The sequence below is a fragment of the Halichoerus grypus genome, chromosome 4, assembly GCF_964656455.1.
Source record: "Halichoerus grypus chromosome 4, mHalGry1.hap1.1, whole genome shotgun sequence".
Taxonomy (NCBI): Eukaryota; Metazoa; Chordata; class Mammalia; order Carnivora; family Phocidae; genus Halichoerus; species Halichoerus grypus.
In genome coordinates this window covers 77,302,473-77,325,100 of record NC_135715.1, presented here as the reverse complement: position 1 = coordinate 77,325,100, position 22,628 = coordinate 77,302,473, and the positions used below count along the sequence as shown (strand labels likewise).

Sequence of the window (22,628 nt, the reverse complement as noted above, 5' to 3'; positions counted from 1 at the left end):
TCCTTGGGCTTTGGTTCAAACACTAGTTCAGTTTGCAAAACCTTTTCTGTGGTATTTGGGTTTGCCCCATGCAGGCTCCCCTCAGGGGTTAGTCTGGGATCTGGGTGGTGGCTTGTATCGTATTTGGCTTTTAAAGCTTTTGCTATGCATCTGGGGGTCTGGTCTGTGTGCATGAAGCTTGGAGGAGCCTGGGGCAGCTGTGGGATCACACACAGAATTTGGGATTTAACAGCCCTTCTCTCCCAGGGGTTTCTCCACACTCTTGGACTCTCAGAGTGTTTTGTCAATTCCTACTTCCAGAAAGTCAGGTTCCTTTCAGAGCTTTTGCCCTTGTCCTTGCTCAGATTGGGTGTCTCAGGCTGCCCTCAGGGCAAAGTGGAGAAAGAAAAAAAAGGAAAAAAAAATGAGCATTTTCCCTAAGCTCTTCAAACCACAGGGATCCCTTTTCCCGTTTCCTCCGCCTAGAGACATGGGTTTTCTCTTTGGATTTCAGGATGGCCTTCCCAGCACGTGTTGTCACTGGGGTAGTGCAACTCTGGGATGGACACCAGCCTGGGGACTGGGCCTGGAGATGAGAGAGGAAAAGGAAAAATCCAACTGCCCGCTCACCGTAAGCTGGCACCTTGATGCAGGGATGCCGAGAAGGTTTGGACAGATGCTGATAGTTTTTCAAGGAACCTTATAATCTGAGTAGAAAGAATTTTGGCAAGGCCTGCTCAATTTTAAAAGCAAGGAGGTGGAGAATTTGCTGAGTGTGAACACAGGTTAGAGCAGCATAGTAAAGATATATGAACGGTACATACAAAATGCACAGGGTAAGACTTTCACTTACATGAGGAAAGCATCTTTTTTTTTGAGCAAGAATTTCTGAGACATATTATTTTCATGCAGTTCAAATCTCTATTGTCAGAAACAAAAGTTTTTTTCTCTACTTCAGAAAAATCATGTCAGAATCAAAGTCGCACAGGTGAGGTCCAGGACCTGCTGGTGTTAGAATGAGCCATTTGGAGAAGTGTGTGGAGCTCCCTGTTCGCTCTCCATCTCATTATGGGAAGGAGAGGAAGGGGGAATGAGGATCAGAAAGCAAGAGGGCACACAAAAATCCACTCCTTTCAAATGGGAAGAGAAGTCACAGGGCCAAAGAAAGGATCAAAAGTAAAATCTTTAAATTATTTTACCTGTAGTTTATGGGTCCAATACCATCTGTGAATAGTCAAATAGAGAGTTTGAGCATAAGTGATGTGTTATAATGTGTTTGGATGGCAAAATGGTACAGAATTATCAATCTCAATTATCTGGATAATTTCCCCAATTGCCCTCCCCCCCTTTTATTTTATGAAAAGATTTCAATCAGAGTGCATATTGTCTTACCATTATCATTAACAATATTGAAAGTATTTATTAAGCCAATAAAAACAATCAGCTTGTCACTTCCTTTTCTGTGGAGGCTTGGAACCAAAACTTGGTAGGTTAAGTGGTGGAAGATGCATACACAATTGGATAATAAATACCAGATTATTAAGAGTACATGAATTACATATTTAATGTGTGCACAGACCAAAGCCAAGTTCAGAACACTTTTAGAGTGAGATAAATGTTTCATAGGTAAATGTGGTAGAACTAAAATAATTGACACCTTCTAGACAGCCTGGGGAGGAAGCCAAAGGAAATGGGCTTTCAGGAGCTTGTGTGATAGAACTGAGGTCTGGTGCATTGAGGGAAATTTGGATTTCCAGGGGGTGAGCTTTCTCATGCACTGTATTCACTTGAGAGAAACACAGAAGCTCTATGGGAAAGAGCTCTTCAGCGGTGCTTGACTATGTTGCAGTCATGGCTCTTTTAGAGAAACTAATGGAAAATACTATCCTTTCTTCAGAAAATAAACATATGCAGAACACACACGTTTGCCCACGCACGTGCGCACGTACGTGCGCACACACACACATAATTGTGTTTATAATCCAAGGGAGTCAGCCTTGGGTTGTCATGTTTGTGAAAGCAGGTGCTTTGCCTGCATGAAGCATTGTAACTGGCACATAGTAGGTGCTCAATGAATGTTCATTAAAAACATGAGGAAATGAATTTATTAAACAAATGTATTGAATGCCCGTGTCAGGAATAGGTCTTGGTGCTGAGGACATATCAGTGAGCCAAACAGATTAGAAAAAAAAGTCCTCGCCCCCATGAAGTTTGGGAAAAGATTGACAATAAAGAAGGTAAACAAATCAAGGCAATAGGATATAAGATGGTAAAAGTACTCTGGAGGATATAAAGCAGGGAAGGGGAGTAGAAGGCTTGGGGGAAATTGCAATTTTAAGTAGTTTGGCCAGAGAAAATCTCATTCAAGGACCAATCTGAGGAAGTAAAGATGTAGCCAGGAGCTTCTCAATGAATGATGACCAGATAGAACTGGGCTGGACAGATGAGTGGGCTGGGGGAACTGAGATTTGTTGGGATAACCTGCTGATGGGTTCTGAAATAGATATCAAAGCCACCAGATAGATGCCAGAGAAAGTCCCACTAAATGTCGCAGAGAAGATATGCCTGTGTGATGGGTGATGGGTAGGAGCAACCCTGAATGCTTAGGCATCTCAAGTCCTCTAAAGGAGCTTAACTATGGGAGTGAATAACATTGGACTTACCTGTTGCCTCAGGGGGTTTTTGATTTCTTGGGACGGCTTTAGATGGATGAGTGAGGAAAGTCTGTGAACAGAATTTAGTGTCAGATTCAGAAATTGTATACACTTCGTTGACTCATCCAAAAATATGTCTCATGTCGGCTGACCCGACTGATTGTTATGTCAGAGTTCTTTCACTTTCTCTTTGCCACAATGAACAATCAAGCTGGAAAATGGACAATGATTGTGTAATATGTGCAACATCATAGGAATGGTAAATAGAGAGCCGTGGGATAGAATGAACCCCTGGGTAATCAATTTAGGTGAAATTTTTAGCAATAAGAGTAGAATTAATTTCACCTAAGTGTGTGTTTCCTTTTACCTATGGAACAAAATCATTTGGGTTTGAAATTCTGAAAAGCTTTGACAGGTACTTTTGAACAACAGTAGAACAGGAAGACAGAAGGGCTCGAGTATCAGGACATTTTGCTGTATGACTTGTAAACCTGGGACACGTCAGAAACGATGTGCAAAAGTGTCTTCCCAAGAGCTTTACACCGTGATCCACAGCCTTCAATACCTTTGGCTGAGACTTGACACTGTGAATTGAATTCAAGCAAGTTGAGTCAACTTGAGTCTTACCAAGAAGGAATAAGGAAGAACTGTAGTAGCCCTAAGCACTTAAATACTTAAACACTGTGTTGTTGAAAAAAATGAGTATTAGGCTGTCTTTGCTAAGTGTAGATTTCTAATGATCTGTTCAACTAAAGCATTTATTTTAGAAACACTTATCAAGCACCTAGGATGTACAAGGTTCTGTTTGGATATTGAGAGATTAGGAAGTTGATTAGGTGACTTTAAAAATGTTTCTTTGAGATTCCTTTTCCTCATATGTATAACTTGATCTCATGAAAAAAAGCTGCCATCTTTATATTCTCATTCATGAATGTAGAGGTTTTTAAACTTTCTGGATTCCCAGCACTCTTAGTGTCTCAGTTAATTTTTTTCAGGGCACATTCCTGAACCAAAAGAAATACCCAACAGTTTTGTTTGTTAAGTAGTTCTGTCCAAATAACAATAAATATTTATGTCCTAAAAGTAGCCATTTGCGAAAATACTGCACATGAATTGAAAGAAAGAATAACATTTTTACTTCATTCTTAAACAGCCACAGTCAGTTGCTAATGGGACGTGTTTGCATGCTGGGCACTGCACAACAGCCCAGACCTCAGAATCATATTGGATTCTGCCTCTCTAACGTCCTATCTATACTGATTTTCATATTGTGCTTGTTTTATCAACACAACAACAGTAGAAATCCGGCTCCTCAGAGCTGTAACATTATTGAAAGACAGATGGTATTATTTAATGCCAAAAGTGGGAAACCACCTTAAGCATGTGGTTTGTGCGGCACCCAACCAGGTCTGTACAATTATTGTGTTTGCCTTAAACTAGTACAATGTCGCCTCCACCCATCCTTTTGGTCATGAGAAGGTACAAGGCCCACCCCGATTCAAGGGACTGGGACAAAGTGTTCATCTGCTGATGGGAAGCAGCAGAGAATTGTAACCATCTTTCCAGCACAACAGCTAAGTCCATTTTATTCCATATTTCCTTTCTTTTCTGTTCATCAACTCTGGGAGGTTGGGTGGGGCCCCTCTGTCAGACAGAGGGGTGGACTGAATATTCATTTTCAGGTGAAGGAAACTTTCTATGAGCTACCGAGAAAGAAAAAGGCAGAGAATGCCCATAGAAGAATTTATTACAATAAATCATCAGAGCTTAAATTTTCTGGTTGTATGTAAGTTATATCCCACGTGGTTCACTTCCCTGCAACATCCCATTTATACCTGAGGGTTGTTTCCTAACATAAGACAGTATCCTAACATATAAATTAGGAGTGCTTTTCTGCTTCAGTAACAGAATATCGAATCAGAGTGACTTCAATAAATAGAAGCTTTTCTCACCAAACAAGCAGGGGTCCAGAGGTAAGTGGCTGCTGGAATTTGTTCAGCAGCTTAGTGACATCAAGGCCAATGATGATTTAATTTTTCTGGTCTTTTTTCTCATGGTTGCCAGGTGGCTGCTCCATATTTAGCTACCATGCCCACAGCACAACAGAAAGAAGGTGCTAGAGTAAGGGAAAAGAGCAAGGGACATGATCAGCAAAGCAAAAGCTTCTCAGGGACACAGGGAGGCTACTGCTTGTGTCTTGTGAGCCAGAACTTTAACCCAGGACCCATCCCAGCTAGGATGTGGCTTCGGAGGAAGGGAGCTATGAATAGAAGTTGGGTGTGACAGGCACCTCCCTAAGATGGCCCCAGTGATCTCACCTCCTCATGCTCACGCCTATGTGCAGTCCTTTTCTTTCAGTGTGTGTTCCACCTAGCGATTCACTTCTAGTGGGAAGACTATGGCAAGAGGAATGACATGTCACTTCTGAGATCAGGTTTCATGGAGACTGACTTCTGTCTTGCTTCTCTTGCTTTCTCTTGCTCTCTATTTGAATGGTTTGACTTGGGGTGACCAGTTGCCACATGGTGAGGGAATGCTTGTAATAGGTGCATGGGAGTGAGCATGGACACAGAGCTAGGACATGTAAGGACCCAGGACAGGACCTTCCAACCCCAGTGGAGCCTCTGGGTGACTGCAGTGCCAGCTAACAGCCTGACTGCCTCCTCCTGAAAGAACTTGAGCCAGACACAACCAAGGAAGCTACATCTGATTCCCATGTGCAGAAGTGGTGAGGTAATAAATGTTTGCCATTTTAAGTGGCTACCTTCTAAGCTGATGTGTTACACAGCATTTGATAATTAATACCTTGGTTCAATCAATTAGCCATGTCAGTTACACCTACATGTGATAATATTAATAACAACCACAAAAAACAACCCAAAAAGCTTCTTGATGAGAAGCTTATCAGAGGCTTCTTGAAAGCTGAAGTAAATTAAGTGCACAAATCCTCCTTGCCTTCAAAGATCGTTATCTTGTCAAAGAATACTTGACTAATACAGCATCATATAAATTTTTATGGAGATGATGTTGCTATCACCTAGTAGAAATGCTTGTCTCAATGTTTCATAGGCACGTTCTTGACTTCTAATGCCAGCGGTCCATGTCCAGATTCTGATTTCTGCATGTGCAAGTCTCTGAGTCTTCAGGATGCCTTGCCATAGGCAGAAATTACTCTGACCATCTTCTGGTCATGAGATTTTTGTAATAATATATGATACCTTTCTTTTTTAGGACAGTTTAATCTTCTAACATCCCAGGGACTGCTGCTTTTCTTTCATTAATCAGTGAATTATTTTTACTTGAGTATAGTTGACACAGAAAGTTACATTAGTTTCAGGTGTACAACATAATGACTCAGCAACTTTACATGTTATGTATGCTGTTTTGGCCTCAAAATTTTATGTATCTCAATTTCTTTCAAAGTTCTTTGTGATGTAGGCCAATCTTAAACATCAAAAATAGGTTCATTTTTCTCCAACATATCATGGGACAGGGTGATTTCCTTCTTCTGTCTACGCTCTCTTGTTCTTGCTTTTGGGCCTTTGACCTTTTGATGACATCACGGGAAATTTCCCTGCACAGAACCTTCTCTCCCCCGACCCCTGCCCACCAATCTTATCCAAATCTTCTGAACTCACCTCCAAGTCTCCACTGACAACATCAGTCCATGTTAGTCTGCCCTCTAGCACCCATTTGGCCCTCAGCCATCTTGCTTGCACATAGCAGGGACTGAGTAAATATTTCTGGAATTAAGTTTAAGAATTTTTGTGGAGTTCTGGAGGGAGGAGCAAGATGGCGGAGGAGTAGGAGAACTGGATTTTGTCTGGTCCCAGGAATTCAGCTGGATAGGGATCAAACCTTCTGAACACCTACGAACACAACAGGAGATAGAAGAAAAGAATAGCAGCAACTCTCTGAACAGAAAAGCGACCACTTTCTGGAAGGTAGGACGTGTGGAGAAGTGAATCCGAGGTGATATTCGGGAGGATAGATGGCGGGGGAGGGGCCTCCGTCGGCCGCTTCTGTCAAGTGATAGAGCCTGGAGCACAAAATTGGAACTTTTAGAAGTCGGCTCCGCTGAGGGACATCGCTCCAGTGGCTAAGCGGGGGGTGGAACCCTCACGGGACAGTGTGGTCTCAGGACCCTCGGAGTCACAGAAAGACCGGGGGTCCCTGAGTGCGGCAGAGCCCCAGGTATCGGAGCGGGGAAGCCGGCTGCAGAGACGGAGCTGAGGAGCGGGCTCTCAGCTGGGGTTTGCCATAAACCGTGATCCGCGGCACAGTCGGGCCCCTGCTCCTCCAGCAGGGACCCAACAAGCGGCAGATCCGGGGAGACTCCCCTTCCTTCCCCGGGGAGGAGAGGCGTGGGAGGGCACCGCAGGGATCTGCTGGGTTTGGAGACTCCACATGGGGTCGGGTGCCAGAGATAGAAACGTTCAGTCACAGGCCGGGTGAGCACGGAGTGCGGCTGGAGACCAGGGAGACGGGAGTGACTGACTGCTTTTCTCTGGGGGCTCACTGAGGAGTGGGTCCCTGAGTCTCGGCTCCTCCGGGGCGGAGATTGGGAGGCCGCCATTTTCACTCTCCTCCGAAGCTGTACGGAAAGCTTGCAAGGAACAAAAGCTCCCGAGAGCAAACCCGAGCAGATTACTTAGCCCGGACCAGGCAAGGGTGGGGCAATTCCGCCTCCGGCAAAGACATTTGGGAACCACGGCAACAGGCCCCTCCCCCAGAAGATCAGGGAGAACAGCCAGCCAAGACCAAGTTTACCGATCAATGAGAACGGCAGAACTCCAGCACTAGGGGAATACTGCACATAGAATCCATGGCTTTTTTACCATGATTCTTTAGTCTTTCAAAGTTAATTTTTAAAATTTTCTTTTTCTTTTTTATTTTTTTTGAATTTTTCTTTTTCCCCTTATCAACCAACATCTTATCAATCTCTTTTTAAAAAAATCTATTTTATTTTTCATTTTTAGAGTCATATTCTATCCCTTCATAGTAGTTAACCTTATTTTTGGTATATATATATATAAGTTGTTCTCTCTTTAAAATTTTGGGATATAGTTTCTTCTAACTGACCAAAATATACCCTAAATCTCTAGTGTATGGCTTTGTTCTAGTCTCCTGCCTAATCACATTCTCTCCCCCTTTTTTTTTTTTAAATCCTCTTCTTTCTTTTTTCAACCAACTTCTTATCAATTCCTTTTAAAAAATCTTTTATAACTTTCATCTTTACAGTCATATTCCATCCCTTCATCATATTTACCCTTATTTTTGTACATATATAAGCTTTTCTTTCTTTAAAATTTTGGGAGGCACTTTCTTCCAACAGACCAAATATGCCCAAAATCTAGTGTGTGGCACTGATCTATGCACCAGCCTGATCATATTTGATCGTATTCTGGTTTTTTGTTTGTTTGTTAGGTTTTTTAAAAATCTTTTTCTTTTTTCTTTTTTCTTTCTTTCCCTTTATTTTCCCCTGGTTTCAGGTCTCTTCCGGTTTGTTTAGTGTATATTTTTCGGGGGTGGTTGTTACCCTGTGGGCATTTTGTTCTCTCATTCATCTATTCTCCTCTGGACAAAATGACAAGACGGAAAAAATCACCTCAAAAAAAAGAACAAGAGGCAGTACTGACTGCCAGGGACCTATCAATACGGACATTAGTAAGATGTCGGAACTAGAGTTCAGAATGATGATTTTAAAGATACTAGCTGGGCTTGAAAAAAAGCATGGAGGATATTAGAGAAACTCTTTCTGGAGAAATAAAAGAACTAAAATCTAACCAAGTCAAAATCAAAAAGGCTATTAATGAGGTGCAATAAAAAATGGGGGAGCTAACTGCTAGGATAAATGAGACAGAAGAGAGAATTAGTGATATAGAAGACCAAATGATGGAAAATAAAGAAGCTGAGAAAAAGAGAGATAAACAACTACTGGATCAGGAGGGCAGAATTCGAGAGATAAGTGATACCATAAGACAAAACAATATTAGAATAATTGGGATCCCAGAAGAAGAAGAAAGAGAGAGAGGGGCAGAAGGTATATTGGAGCAAATTATAGCAGAGAACTTCCCTAATTTGGGGAAGGAAATAGGCATCAAAATCCAGGAGGCACAGAGAACCCCTCTCAAAATCAATAAAAATAGGTCAACATCCTGGCATCTAACAGTAGAACTTACGAGTCTCAGACACAAAGAGAAAATCCTGAAAGCAGCTCAGGAGAAGAGATCTGTAACCTACAATGGTAGAAACATTACATTGGCAACAGACCTATCCACAGAGACCTGGCACGCCAGAAAGGACTGGCATGATATATTCAGAGTACTAAATGAGAAAAATATGCAGCCAAGGATACTATATCCAGCTAGGCTGTCACTGAAAATAGAAGGAGAGATAAAAAGCTTCCAGGACAAACAAAAACTAAAGGAATTTGCAAACACAAAAGCAGCCCTACAAGAAATCTTGAAAGGGGTCCTCTAAGCAAAGAGAGAGCCTAAAAGCAACATAGACCAGAAAGGAACACAGACAATATACAGTAAGAGTCACCTTACAGGCAATACAATGGCACTAAATTCCTATCTTTCAATAGTTATCCTGAATATAAATGGGCTAAATGCCCCAATGAAAAGACACAGGCTATCAGATTGGATAAAAACAAGACCCATCGATATGCTGTCTGCAAGAGACTCATTTTAGATCCAAAGACACCCCCAGATTGAAAGTGAGGGGGTGGAAAACCATTTACCATGCTAATGGACACCAAAAGAAAGCTGGGGTGGCAATCCTTACATCAGATGAATTAGATTTTAAACCAAAGACTATAATAAGAGATGAGGAAGGACACTATATCCTACTTAAAGGGTCTATCCAACAAGAAGATCTAATAATTGTAAATATCTATGCCCCTTACATGGGAGCAGCCAGTTATATAAGCCAATTAATAACAAAAGCAAAGAGAAACATTGACAACAATACAATAATAGTGGGGGACTTTAACACCCCCCTCACTGAAACGGACAGATCATCTAAGCAAAAGATCAACAAGGAAATAAAGACTTTAAATGACACACTGGACCAAATGGACTTCACAGATATATTCAGAACATTCCATCCCAAAGCAACAGAATACACATTCTATTCTAGTGCCCATGGAACATTCTCCAGAATAGATCACATCCTAGGTCACAAATCAGGTCTCAACCAGTACCAAAAGATTGGGATCATTCTCTGCACATTTTCAGACCACAATACTTTGAAACTAGAACTCAATCACAAGAGGAAAGTAGGAAAGAACTCAAATACATGGAGGCTAAAGAGCATACTACTAAAGAATGAATGGGTCAACCAGGAAATTAAAGAAGGATTAAAAAAATTCATGGAAACCAATGAAAATGAAAACACAACTGTTCAAAATCTTTGGGATGCAGCAAAGGCAGTCCTAAGAGGAAAGTATATAGCAATATAAGCCTTTCTTAAGAAACAAGAAAGGTCTCAAATACACAACCTAACCCTACACCTAAAGGGCTGGAGAAAGAACAGCAAATAAAGCCTAAACCCAGCAGGAGAGGAGAAATAAGAAAGATCAGAGCAGAAATCAATGAAATAGAAACCAAAAGAACAGTAGAACAGATCAATGAAACCAGGAGCTGGTTCTTTGAAAGAATTAACAAGACTGATAAACCCCTGGCCAGACTTACCAAAAAGAAAAGAGAAATGACCCAAATAAATAAAATCATGAATGAAAGAGGAGAGATCACAATCAACACCAAAGAAATACAAACAATTATAAGAACATATTATGAGCAACTCTATGCCAGCAAATTAGATAACCTGGAAGAAATGGATGCATTCCTAGAGATGTATCAACTACGAAACTGAACCAGGAAGAAATAGAAAACCTGAACAGACCTATAACCACTAAGGAAATTGAAGCAGTCATCAAAAATCTCCCAACAAACAAAAGCCCAGGGCCAGATGGCTTCCAACGGGAATTCCACCAAACATTTAAAGAAGAATTAATACCTATACTTCTGAAACTGTTCCAAAAAATAGAAATGGAAGGAAAACTTCCAAACTCGTTTTATGAGGCCACCATTACCTTGATCCCAAAACCAGACAAAGACCCCAACAAAAAGTAGAATTACAGACCAATATCCTTGATGAACATGGATGTAAAAATTCTCATCAAAATACTAGCCAATAGGATCCAACAGTACATTAAAAGGGGGATTTATCCCTGGGCTGCGAGGTTGGTTCAACGTCTGCAAATCAATCAATGTGATACAATACATTAATAAAAGAAAGAACAAGAACCATATGATCCTCTCAATAGATGCAGAAAAAGCATATGACAAAGTATAGCATCCTTTCTTGATCAAAACTCTTCAGAGTATAGGGATAAAGGGTACATACCTCAATATCATAAAAGCCATCTATGAAAAACCCACAGCAAATATCATTCTCGATGGGGAAAAACCGAGAGCTTTCCCCCTAAGGTCAGGAACATGGCAGGGATGTCCAGTATCACCACTGCTATTCAACATAGTATTAGAAGTCCTAGCCACAGCAATCAGACAACAAAAAGAAATAAAAGGCATCCAAATTGGCAAAGAAGAAGTCAAACCCTCACTCTTTGCAGATGATATGATACTTTATGTGGAAAACCCAAAAGACTCCACCCCAAAACTGCTAGAACTCATACAGGAATTCAGTAAAGTGGCAGGATATAAAATCAATGCACAGAAATCAGTGGCATTCCTATACACCAACAACAAGACAGAAGAAAGAGAAATTAAGGAGTTGATCCCTTTTACAATTGCACCCAAAACCATAAGATACCTAGGACTAAATTTAACCAAAGAGGCAAAGAATCTGTACTCAGAAAACTATAAAATACTCATGAAAGAAATTGAGGAAGACACAAAGAAATGGACAAACGTTCCATGCTCATGGATTGGAAGAATAAATATTGTGAAGATGTCAATGCTACCTAGAGCACTCTATACATTCAATGCAATCCCTATTAAAATACCATCCACTTTTTTCAAAGAAATGGAATAAATAATCCTAAAAGTTGTATGGAAACAGAAAAGACCCCGAATAGCCAGAGAAATGTTGAAAAAGAAAATCAAAGCCAGTGGCATCACAATTCTGGACTCCCAGCTCTGTTACAAAGCTGTAATCATCAAGACAGTATGGTACTGGCACAAAAACAGACACATAGATCAATGGAACAGAATAGAGAGCCCAGAAATGGACCTTCACCTCTATGGTCAACTAATCTTCGACAAAGCAGGAAAGAATGTCCAATGGAAAAAAGACAGTCTCTTCAACAAATGGTGTAGGGAAAACTGGACAGCCACATGCAGAAGAAGGGAACTGGACCATTTCCTTACACCACACACAAAAACAGACTCAAAATGGTTGAAAGACCTCAATGTGAGACAGGAGTCCATCAAAATCCTAAAGGAGAACACAGGCAGCAACCTCTTTGACCTCAGCCGCAGCAACTTCTTCCTAGAAACATCGCCAAAGGCAAGGGAAGCAAGGGGAAAAATGAACTATTGGGACTTCATCAAGATAAAAAGCTTTTGCACAGCAAAAGAAACAGTCAACAAAACCAAAAGACAACCAACAGAATGGGAAAAGATATTTGCAAATGACATATCAGATAAAGGCTAGTATCCAAAATCTATAAAGAACTTATGAAACTGAACATTCAAAGAACAAATGATCCAATCAAGAAATGGGCAGAAGACATGAACAGACATTTTTCCAAAGAAGACATCCAAATGGCCAACAGACACATGAAAAAGTGCTCAACATCGCTCAGCATCAGGGAAATCCAAATCAAAACCTCAATGAGATACCACCTCACACCAGTCAGAATGGCTAAAATTAACAAGTCAGGAAACTACAGATGTTGGTGGTGATGCAGAGAAAGGGGAACCCTCCTACACTGTTGGTGGGAATGCAAGCTGGTGCAGCCACTCTGGAAAACACTATGGAGGTTCCTCAAAAAGTTGAAAATAGAGCTACCATATGATCCAGCAATTGCACTACTGGGTATTTACCCCAAAGATACAAATGTAGGGATCCGAAGGGGTATGTGCACCCCAATGTTTATAGCAGCAATGTCCACAATAGCCAAATTGTGGAAAGAGCCAAGATGTCCACCAACAGATGAATGGATAAAGAAGAAGTGGTATATATACACAACGGAATATTATGTAGCCATCAAAAGGAATGAAATCTTGCCATTTGCAATGACGTGGCTGGAACTGGAGGGTATTATGCTGAGCGAAATAAGTCAATCAGAGAAAGACATGTATCATATGACCTCACTGATATGAGGAATTCTTAATCTCAGGAAAGAAACTGAGGGTTGCTGGAGTGGTGGGGCATGGGAAGGATGGTATGGCTGGGTGATAGACATTGGGGAGGGTATGTGCTATGGTAAGTGCTGTGAATTGTGTAAGACTGTTGAATCACAGACCTGTACCTCTGAAACAAATAATACATTATATGTTAAAAAAAAAGAAGAAGAAGAAGAAGATAGCAGGAAGGGAAAAATAAGGGGGGGGAAATCAGAGGGGGAGACGAACCATGAGAGACTATGGACTCTGAGAAACAAACTGAGAGTTCTAGAGGGAAGGGGGGTGGGGGGATGGGTTAGCCTTGTGATGGGTATTAAAGAAGGTACGTATTGAATGGAGCACTGGGTGTTATATGCAAACAATGAATCATGGAACACTACATCAAAAAATAATGATGTAATGTATGGTGATTAACATAACATAATTAAAAAAAATTTTGTGGAGTTCTGAAACATTCTCTTTTTTGAATAATATTTTTTCTATTCATAATAGGGAGTGGGGTGAGAGATATAGCACCTACAATGTACCAGGTATTTCCTATATGTACCCTACAAATTATAACAACTTGTATAACAAGCTACAGCAATGACAAAGGCATTATTGTATCCACTGTACAAATGAAAGCAGGTGTATAAAGGTTAAATAACATGCTTAAGCTCACAGTAAGTGAGCAAAGATCAGAACTCAGGTCGTCTGAATCCCAAATCCTTGCTCTTCCCTCAAAACCACACTTCCTCCTTTTAGATATGGATATGTGCTAATACCTTCCTCAAAATAAACCAAAATTGAGAATTAATTACCTCTGCCCTTTCCTGTTAATCCTTGAGCAAATCCTTTGCACTTAGGATCAAAAGTAGTTGCAATGATTCTCTTGTTGGACTTCTGCCTTCGTTAGTTTAAGAACCTTTTATTAGTGGCTTCAGAGTCCCTTGTAAGGTGCTCCTTGAATTAGTCTTTGGCATACCTAATTCTAGTTTGAATTTGGCATTTTAGCCTGTGTGGGTTTCACTGTTTACACTTAGGTAATTTTTTTTCCTTTAAAAGTATCATCAGCCCTTTTGTTAATCAAAATCTTTAATGCATCCTCATCTCATCAGTGATTTCCTGTCAGCATCTCTTTGGCATGCTTTGGGAAATCTAGTAATATTAAATATTATTTAAATATAATTTTATTAGTGCTCAGAAAAGGCTGTTCAAAAATTATAATAGAATCAGGCTTGTCAATCTGAAATTGGTTCACAACTTTTGCTTGGCTTTCTTACTGCAGAGCAAGTCACTGAATTGTAAACAGGATGACCAGTTTGGTTGAGATGTGTGTCTTTGTGCCTGGACATAATGACAGTCCCATTATATACTGCATCCCATTAAGTGGGAAAGGAGAAAGTTAAGGGAATGTTGTATTTTCAAGTAGGCCATGGGAATTGATGGTAGGGAAAAGGAATAGGAAAAATTTCATCTCTCCATAATTGGATTAAGTGAATATTAAGAAATTTGATGATTGAATAACCAAAGCACCCTGAAGTTTTCACTCTAAGATGCTTGGCAAGCAGAGGCTTAGAAAAGTCAAACCACTGAGAAGGATTCTGACAAAGTTCTAAGTTAGTCAAGTGGATACTGCAAAGCACAAAATACTTTGAGAGAACCCAGGGAATGTGTGGCAATATGACATTAAGAAAGCATTACAGCTCTATTTTGTTTACATTGAAATACACTTTTAAAAATTAACTGACAGGGCACCTGGGTGGCTCAGTCGGTTAAGTGTCTGCCTTCAGTTCAGGTCATGATCCCAGGGTCCTGGGATGGAGCCCTGCATCGGGTTCCCTACTCAGCGGGGAGCCTGCTTCACCCTTGCCCCCTCCCCCCTGCTTGTTCTCTCTCTCTTGCAAATAAATGAATAAAATCTTTAAAAAAATTAATTGACAATTATCCCAAGGAAGGGTTGGAGTTGAGGGTTAAGAAGAGAATTAATAGTTAGCTGAGGGCCTACTGTGAGTGGTCAATACATAATGCACGATACCAAGACAAAGTAAGGGCGCTGGTGAAGCTGGAGAGCTCGGGCTGCCTGGGTAGACACGGGGCTGCAAGATCTAGTAGTCACACACCGTGGGTGAGTTTCTTAACCCTTCTTCATCACAGTTTCCTCATCTGTAAAAGGGGATAATAATGGAACATTCCTAATCAGGCTATCAGAAAGATCAATGGAGTCAATAAGTGTAAGGCCTTGAAAGCCGTTCCTGGCACAGAGAGAGCACTCAGCAAATATTAGCTATTATTGACAATTGTTGCATTGAACGTTGTCATGTAGGTATTATCTAAACTCAAACTTAACTGATGGTTTGGAGATGTGAGTCAAGATTTGTCTGATGCCAAAGCTCACATGCTTGTTTACATAAAGTTCATGGAAAACACTTTGACAATTGTAAAGTACAATTTTTACATTTAAATGAAAAATTGTTTTCATTTGATAAAATGATTAAGAAGTGAATTTTCTTAAATATCTCAAGAACTTAACAAGTCGAAGATTAACCCAAAGATTGATGAAACAGAAACCCAAAAGATTCACCTGTGTTGATAAAGAAATGAGGTGTTTAGTTCAACAGAATTCAGGTGCATGAGTAGCAGACATTCTCTGAATGTGTGTGTTGGGAAATGAGATGAGAGTTGCAACTTACATCTATAAAGTGATAGCAATACATCATGGAAGCCAATTAAATTTCAATAATTTCCTCTCTTGTTTTGGAGCATGCCAATCTAGACATTTTTGTCATTATAGTCTTTGCTTTCAAGATGACATGGAGACTGGGGCACCTGGGAGGGTCAGCTGGTTAAGCACCTACCTTCGGCTCAGGTCATGATCCCAGGGTCCTGGGATCGAGTCCCGCGTTGGGCTCCTTGCTCAGCGGGGGGTCTGCTTCTCCCTCTGCCCCTTCCCCCTGCTTGTGTGCTCTCTCTCTCTCTCTGACAAATAAATAAATAAGATCTTAAAAAAGAAAGGATGACATGGAGACAGACAGGAAGGGTAATACAGTGAGGTCAGAGTCAGATTCTCAAAGTTCTCAATTACCTGAAATTATTGACTAGATGAAATTAGATTAAAAAGTTGCTCAGGTTTAGAGTAGAGAAGGTGGCTTAGGAGCATCTGAAAAGTAGGAGTTCTCAGCAAACACTGGGTCAGCACAGAGTCATCACAGAATCTGATCAGAAAGCAGAGCCAGTGGCGTACCTTAGACTGGTCACCTATTATCTCTAAATTTCCTTTTTTACAAAGTGGCTTGGAACAGGCTTTATATAATGAGATTCTAAACTAGATTGGAAAATCAATCTACTTCAGGTGCTGAAATACCCAACAATTGTGAATAAATTGTGGGGCACAAGAATAATAGACTCTTGGAGTTAGAAGGAATCTCAAATATCTTTTGCTTCAGCTCTCTACCTGTGCTTGTTCCTAGTTTTTTTTCTGATCTCATTTTGAGGTTTCTATAAAAAAAACAAACACCTTTGATCCCTAGCAATAGAAAACTTACTATTACACACAGAAAAGTTACCGTTTTCAGATGACTTAATGGCTAGAAAAACGCTTTCTTAGATTGTGCAAAATCTGTATTCAATAACTTCATTCATCTCTCTTATTTCAATCCAGTGAAGGCACATTCAATCTCTAATATCTCTTTCAGATTTGACCATGATATGTTCCCTAAAATTTTCTTCAGGTTGATCATTCTTATTCTTTCAAAACTTCTTTCACAGGCCATCTGGTTTTGAGACCCTTAAATAAATGACCACTATTCACTTTCCATCTTGCTGACATCCCCTTTAAAGTCTATTTTTTCATAACTGAATACAGTTTTCAAGAGGGGCCTCCACTGATAAGGTCAGAATACCACATGGCTGTCACTCTAGAACATGTTGCTTTAGAACCCGAAGATTGTTTGACCACTAGGAACTACTGACTCTTGTCGAAGTTAATGGTAATTTCAATCCCTTAAGTTTTTTTTTATGAGTAGTCTTGTCTCCATGCTCCTGTATTTGTAAAATTTGTTTTGTCCATCCTTCCTTCCTTCCTTCCTTCCTTCCTTCCTTCCTTCCTTCCTTCCTTCCTTCCTTCCCTCTTTCTTTTTATTTTTTGCTGCATATTCCATCTGTTTTAATTTGTCCCATTTCTCCAGACTGCTAAGATAATTTGGGATTTTGTCTTTAATATCCTTTCCATTTGCTATTCCCATCTGTAATTTGCAAGTTTGATTGTGTGTTTCTTACAGGAGAGCGAACTGTCACAGGCTGCTGCCCCACTCTCCTGAGCCCAGCCCAATACAGGTGACAGGGAGACCAAAGGTTCTGCCAAGAAACATTAGAAACTTGACAAAAGCAGCCTTGGTGTGAGAGGGATAAAAATGAGCCCAAACTAGTTCCCACTGAGGGAAAATAGGTTTAGCAGGTACATTTTAAGTTTCTCTGGGTAGACCACTGCCTCCCTATCAGCACTGCAAAATGGAAAAAGCAGCTGGAGGTGAGACTGGTGTCAGGGTGTATGGGAGTTACATCCGGCTCAGGCTGAGCCATGGGCTCCTATGCATTTTCCTCTCCCCTCACCCATCTGTGCCCTGTGGGCTGGGCGACTACCGACCGCTAAAGAGATAGTGCTGAAATAGAGTGGAGTCAACATGGAGGTTTAGCTTGAAACATACGAGACTCCCCTTTCTAGGGGCGCCTGGGTGGCTCAGTTGTTAAGCGTCTGCCTTCGGCCCCTGACGTGTTTCCGGGGTCCTAGGATCGAGCCTCGCATCGGGCTCTCTGTTCGGCAGGAAGCCTCCTTCTCCCTCTCCCACTCTCCCTGCTTGTGTTCCCTCTCTCACTGTGTCTCTCCCTGTCAAATAAATAAATAAATAAAATCTTAAAAAAATAAAGAGACTCCCCTTTTTAGAGAATTCCTTCCTTTTCAAAGTCATAGAAGTGCATCAACAGCAGCCTGGAATTTATTTCCTTCCTCCAGGTACACATTACCTTAAGAGATGCCTAACACCCTCAGGAAATACATGCTCACAGGGGATAATAATGAAATATTTTAGGATTAAAATCTCTATAAAAGAAAGACAACAAATAGAACAAACTTAGTTATTAAACAGAATTAAGAAATCAGAGAGAACAAGAACAGAAACTAAGGATAATGAGTACCTTAAAAGAGATAAGAGATTATATGAGAAACATGAAGCAAGAATAAAAAAAATCAGAAATAAGAATCATTTAGAGCCACTGAGTATAAACATATAATAGTTGAAATAAAGAACATGGTAGATGAGTCAAATAGAAGAATGAATGAGACTTAAAAATGAATTAATTGGTTGGGATATTTTGTCAAGGAATTCTTCCAGCAAGTATCAGGAAGGGATAAATAAAGACAAAATATAAAAGGATTGCTAAAAAAAATATGGAGAAAAGACATAAAAATGCCATAATATAATAGAGGTCATGAAAATGAGAAAAATTAAAATTATAGGAACAGATTATTTCCTACTGTAACAGAAGGCTGGAGGACCTCAGATTGTAAATACTGTTAGAATGTCATAAACTAAGAAAAAACCCACACTTAGATACATTGTAATGAAATGTGAGACTATCAAAGACAGTAAGTAGTTTCTAAAAACTTCCAGAGAGAAAAAGCAACTCTTGTAATACAAAGGAACAAGGATCAGATTGATATCAAACTCCTGTGAGAAAGTCAATGAAAGACCTTAACATCTAATTAGAGTTTTATATTAACTAAACTATCAATTTAAATGCACAGTCGTAGATAAGCAAGGCATCAGAAATTTTACCAACTACGCTTTTGGAGAATCCTCCTTGAGGAAACACTCAAAGATGTATATATAAAGTAAGTCCATGCGGGCACTATTGGATGGGAAGTAAAGTTAGGATTACTGTTAAAATGAAAAACAACCCAAAGATATACCCAGAATAATTTTTGTAATAGTATCAATATGGCTGGGGTGAGTAGAAGGATTGAGTCGGGTGGGGGATATTGTTGAAGAACCACGGCGGGGACTGGAGCTACTAAGTTATCACTTGGTCAAGGAATGAGGTGTTGGGTGGAGCTTTAGTTAATGAGAAGCCTAAGAAACTGATAGGGGAAAATGAATAAAGTATGACAAATAATGAAACAAGAAATAAGATGGCTAGGGATCAAAAGGTAAGGATATATGGTTGGGTAAAAACAAAATTTAATCCTTATACAAAAAATATTCAATAGGTTTAATGGATAGAAAAAGATGATTAGATCAATACAAATTAAAAGAAGTATATTATATATTAATAAAGAGCAACCATTTTTAAGAAAGTGTAATAAACATGAATATGTGTGCATTAAAAAATTACCTTAGGGAAATAAACAACTGAAAGAACTATGGGGATAAATAGATGAATTAACAATTAGGATTGGATATGTCAATTAGAAAAAATAAACAGCAGAGTTGAATTACTAATCGATATAAATTACTTTCATCAAATAGAGAACCCACCTTCTCAAAACTCAACAACTTCCAGAGAACCAAGATCATAATATATACTCTGATAATACATGTAGTAAAATAAGGAATCAATAACCAAAATAGCTGAGAAGCCTCATATGTTGGAAACTTAAAATAATCTGAATACTTGAAGAAGAAATTATAAGGGAAATTTCAAAATAGAACAAGTAACACAGCTGTGACACAGCTAGTGCAGTTCTTAACAGAGATTTATAGCTTTAAATACATTTTTCCACAGAAAATAAGGAATAATAAAAACATATTCAATCAGCTTGTAATCATGTTTTCATTCAAGTCATGGGTGACAATGTTGAATGGGACTGAACCTAAGACCAAAAGTCATAAGACTTCAAAGATCTCCCTATGTTAAATCAATCTCTTAATTGATAATCCTGGAGCAGGTATTCCATTGTGACATAAGTACATTAAAACTCAGGCAATAATGTTTCTATGCCACAGTAAAGACATCATGGGTATTTCTGTCAAATGACACTTAAATACAGATTTATGCTGTCTATAGCATTCTCTTTTATGTTCCAGGCAATTTTCAAAAAAAAGGAAGAGAGGGGGAGGAGGGGGAAGGGAGGAAGAAAGGTGAGAATTTCTAGGACATGGTTATTGTGAATCCTTCCTGACTCCCGATGACTGTCTCTTTACTTTAAAATTATCGATGCATTACTTATTTACTAATTTGTTCAAAATATTTCCTCAGCTGAACATCAAACTTACCAGCCTCTATAGTTTGTATTACCAACTTTATCTCTTTTTTGAACATTGCAACAGTTACCCATCCCCAGTCTTGCTTTTACTTAGATTTTGCACAATTCTTCAAAATTTCACAATCTAAAATCTCTGTGGCAGGTAGTAAGGTGGAAGCAAGGAGCAAGGGTGAGAGTCAGTGAAAATTAATCACACTAGACTCCTACGATGATGTCTTTGGATGATTAGTTATGATCATGATAGGAAGAAAATCTGGAGACTGTATTTTTTTCTTTCTTGATCCTGAAAAAATCAATGGTCAAGAAAGCCAATGGGCAAGATCAAGAAGGATGTTGGAAATGAACTATTTAACCTGTTCAGGTAGAAAATAATTCTTTTTATGTATAATAAAACATTGCTCTTACTCGGCACACATGATCACCTACTCCCGCAGCTCACTGTCCTGTGTGTTCCCAACCAAGGGGCACTTTTCATTCATTTATTGCATGAACCCATGTGAGGGCTGAAATTGCTGAAATTTAACCCTTTTTAAGGTTTGAAATTTAACCTTTTTTAAGCTATGAAATGGCAATGTAACAGCAAGTACAAGGCATTGGATGTCCAGTAGAGAACAAAAAGATAGAAGCTCTGCTCTTAGGACATTTACCTTCTATACAGGGACAATGTGATGGATGAAAGTCTCTTAAGCCTAGAAAGTTTAGAGTGAATATATTGTTCAAACATGGACATTTTTGAGAGTAAAAGTTTGGGGCCACTATTAACAATTATGTTGGGACAATAGGGCTGTTGAGGGCAAACCGGTATGTGTGATCTCCCAACTTAGAGAGGATAGGATAGGGGCACCTGGGTGGCTCAGTTGGTTAAGCCTTTGACTCTTGGTTTCAGCTCAGGTCATGATCTCAGGGTCCCGGGATTGAGCCTCCACGCCAGTCTCTGTGCTCAGCATGGAGTCTGCCTGGGATTCTCTCTCTTCCCCCCCACCAAACCCTCCCCCTGCTTTCTCTCTCTCAAATAAATAAATAAATAAATAAATAAATAAATAAATAAATAAATATTTTTTTTTAAAAAGAGAGGATAGGATAGGTTTGTAATAATAGCAGTGACAGTAGATGGTACTATTTCTTGAAACCTACATGTGCTAAGCACCCTAACAAGCACTAGGCACCTCATTTCTTTCACAGTCCTATGAGATGGGATATTGAAGCTTTTAGAGGTTCCCAAGCTGTCAGTGCAGGAGTGAGATTTGAACCCGTTAAAATCCAAAGCCAGTGCTTGTAAACAGTGGGTCCATTAAGTAGGAGACTCTCTAGAAGCTTGAAAGAAGAAGCTTCTGGACACTTAGGGAAACAGATATTTTATAGAATGACTAGTCAGCTTCTAAAGGACATTATGCCATGAAGTGATACAAGATGAAAATGTGAATAAGCCTGAAAAGGGGTGAAAGACCTGGAGGCTGGGTTGGTGACAAGTGACTCCGTGAGGTCAGGGACATTTATAGACACTGTACAATTTTTCTGTGCCCATGTCATGAACAACAGCCATGATACCTTCTCATGTAGCTTGGACCACTGGCCATTAGTCTTAACTTGTATTTTTAATGTTTGTGCATATTTGATAAGTAACTGATTCCTAAAAGATGTTGATAGACTCAGAGGATTGAAATCATTTCATTACACTACTTTCCAATTGTCCACCTGTCAGCCCTCACATCATTTGTCCAGGGCACTTGCTATGTACTGTGAGCTCTTTGGGGCTAATGATGTAAAAAGAATTTGAACTTTCAACAGTAAATAATCTGCTAGATAACAGCAGCTGGCTGGATAGAGACCATCTTTGGTGCCACGAACATCCTCCCTCCTGCCAAACATTTTTGTCCTGTGGAGCACCCTCCAGAACTCACTTTAACGTCCTGGAAATGTTCCCTACTAAGCAGTTTTGGTCTCAATGTTCTTATCTCTGTATGTGGCAAATGTGTTTCTCCGACTAATGTGTGTTTATACGTATATATGTATAAAAATGAGAAGTTGGCAAGAAATAGAAATGGACTTCTATAGATAGACTGCCTCTGTTAGTGCTAATATTTATCCATCTATCTTGCCACACTCTGGATTACTGGGACTCTATATGTACAGACAATCTCTTTCTGAAATTATAAATAGCATCTTTGCACTTATTATATAATGTGATGGAGCTAATAGTACCTCAATAAATGCTCCTAGTATATTATGACTTTCCAATCTCTGTTTTGTGGTGATCAACATAGAATCAACTGAAATAATCAACTGAAATAAGCATACACGATACTCAAGAGAATTTGATATTCTGAGGGCATTTGTAATTAAGCCCTCAGAAAAAGGAAAGAGTTAGAATGTATA

The 22,628-nt window shown here is 39.7% G+C and overlaps 1 long non-coding RNA gene across 1 annotated transcript in view; it reads left to right on the top strand.

Annotated features, from left to right (window-relative positions):
• Nucleotides 1-6,426: 6,426 nt before the first annotated feature.
• Nucleotides 6,427-22,628, top strand: part of LOC144381487 (uncharacterized) — a 55,266-nt gene continuing 39,064 nt past the window's right edge. Inside the window, exon 1 of the long non-coding RNA XR_013446738.1 lies at nucleotides 6,427-6,577. This is a non-coding gene — a long non-coding RNA (uncharacterized LOC144381487). The remainder of the gene's footprint in view (nucleotides 6,578-22,628) is intronic.